Below are 2,556 nucleotides of genomic sequence, written 5' to 3' on the forward strand. Positions count from 1 at the left end.
TGGAACTGTTGGGGAAGGATTAGGAGGTGTGGCCTTGTTGGAGGAGGTGTGTCACTGGGGGTGGGTTTTGAGGTTTCCAAAGCCAACAGCATTCTCGGTTAGCTCTCTCTACTTCCTACCTGTGGACCAGGATTTGAGATCTCAGCTGTTGCAGCCACCACACACTTTCTCTGCCATCATGGACTCTCACCCTCTGAAACTGTAAACCAAGTAAACGCTTTCTTTTCTAAGTTGCCGTGGCCATGGTGTTTTAGCACAGCAATAGAAAAGTCACTGAAACGAGAGAGAACCGACTCCAGGAAGCTGGCCTTTGATTTCCACACACACATGTGGCCCATGCAAGCCCTCACTTACACGTACATCATGAACACACACAGTAGCAATACATTTTAAAAAATGATTTTTAAAGCACCTTCTTTAAAGGTTTTTGTTTAGATTCTATTTCTAGTCATGTGCACATGTGTGTGGGGGTGAAGGATGCGCATGTGTGAGTACTCTGCCAGTGAAGTCCAGAAGCAGACATCAGATCTCATATTGCTGGACTTACAGGCGGTTGTGAGTCACCTGACGTGGGTGCTAGGAACCAAACTCAGTCCTCGGCAGGAGCAGTGTGCACTTTTTGGTTTTTCAAGACAGGGTTTCTCTGTGTAGCTTTGCGCCTTTCCTGGAACTCACTTGGTAGCCCAGGCTGGCCTCGAACTCACAGAGATCTGCCTGCCTCTGCCTCCCGAGTGCGGGGATTAAAGGCGTGCGCCACCACTGCCGGCCGTATTGTTGCTTTTTAAATTGTGGTTCTGGGAATCAAATCTGAGGCCTTGTGTATGCTGGGTCATTGTTCTACCACTGAGTCAAGTCCTTCAGATACAAACTCTTACTCCTTCTATAAAACACAGTAGAGCTTATTGGAGCCCATTTCCAACCCAAAGTCCAGATCCATGTTTGCATATTCAAATCCATCCAAATTTTCAACAAGACAAAAAAAGCTTTTATTTCTCAGTCTCTAAGACATTGTGATTGTTAGCTTCAGGCTAATGGGCTGGGCGTAGGGCTCAATAGGAAAGCATTTGTGAAGGCCTAGGTTGGATTCCCAACACACACACACACACACACACACACACACACACACACACACACACACACACACACCTCTCTTCAATGTACAAGATAGGTAAAGCAAGTAAGATTTATAGGAAGTTGGGACCTGGCTTTCCTTCCCACAATCCCTTGCGCCCGCAGAATGGTTCCCGCAAAGAAGGGTGGCGAGAAGAAGAGCCGTTCTGCCATCAACAAGGTGGTGACCCAAGAATACACCACCAACATTCACAAGCGCATCCATGGAGTGGGCTTCAAGAAGCGTGCCCCTAGGGCACTCAAAGAAATCCGGAAATTTGGGGACTCCAGATGTGCGCATTCATACCAGGCTCAATAAAGCCGTCTGGGCCAAAGGAATAAGGAATGTTCCATACCGTATCCGTGTACTTTTGTCCAGAAAACGTAATGAGGATGAGGACTCACCAAACAAGCTCTACACATTGGTAACTTACGTACCTGTTAAGCACATTCAAAAATCTACAGACAGTCTATGTGGATGAGAACTAAGCTGCTGAGTGTCAAATAAAGTTGGAGAACTACCAAAAAAAAAAAAAAAAAAAAAGATTTATAGGGAGTTACCATGAAGAACACAAACTGGAGGGTAGGGCATCCCAGGGCAGGGGTTTACATTTGTAGATCAAGTGTCTAGAGTAATGTGGTAGTTTCAGGGTGGGGCTTCAAACTTGGACGAATCCAGTTCGTAAGGAACGAGGCATACCCCACACTGGGCTGGAGAGTGTGTTGATGTCTCTGTCTCTATGACACAGTAGAAAGAGAGAGAGGGATTATTTCAGACTGCTGTTTCAGAGGCTTTGGTCCATGGTGCTTGGCCCCATCTCTCTGGGTCTGTGGTGACATGCCCTTGTCTCCTCTCTTAAGAATTAATCTAGGGCCGGGCGATGGTGGCACACGCCTTTAATCCCAACACTTGGGAGGCAGAGGCAGGTAGAGCTCTATGATTTCAAGGGGCCAGCCTGATCTACAGAGCGAGATCCAGGACAGGCACCAAAACTACAGAAACTCTGTCTCGAAAAAGCAAAAAAAAAAAAAAGAATTAATCAAGTTTGGCGGGTCAGTCACCTGTTCCATAGGACCATATCTCAGGAAGTCAGGTCTACCTTAAATTAAGCTACAGAGATGGGAGCCTTTGAATGATATCATGTACTTTTCTTTCCCAGAATTCCCACCCCCCCAGTTCAATCTCTCCAAAACCACCATGAGCTTCTGCTCTGTCTGTCTGTCTTTCTAGGTCCTGGCTTGGAAAATAGCACCTCTCCCTGTTTCTTCTCCTCTGTCCTTTTCTTCTAGATGCTGGCCAGAGCTTAAGCGTGCTTTCTCTACCACTGCGGATGTCTTTATTCCTTCTCTAAGGCTTTCCTCCCCACCATGAGGCTGCGTGTGCTCCAGGCGACAGACCTCCATTTTTGCTTAACTCAGACGGCACGCCAATTTCTCTTTCTTATT

General features: G+C 46.8%; 1 pseudogene; it reads left to right on the forward strand.

Moving 5' to 3' along the window:
• The first annotated feature begins 1,237 nt into the window (after positions 1 to 1,237).
• LOC114704134 lies at positions 1,238 to 1,654 on the forward strand (annotated as a pseudogene).
• Positions 1,655 to 2,556: the final 902 nt, after the last annotated feature.

Source organism: Peromyscus leucopus, chromosome 11, assembly GCF_004664715.2.
Source record: "Peromyscus leucopus breed LL Stock chromosome 11, UCI_PerLeu_2.1, whole genome shotgun sequence".
Taxonomy (NCBI): domain Eukaryota; kingdom Metazoa; phylum Chordata; class Mammalia; order Rodentia; family Cricetidae; genus Peromyscus; species Peromyscus leucopus.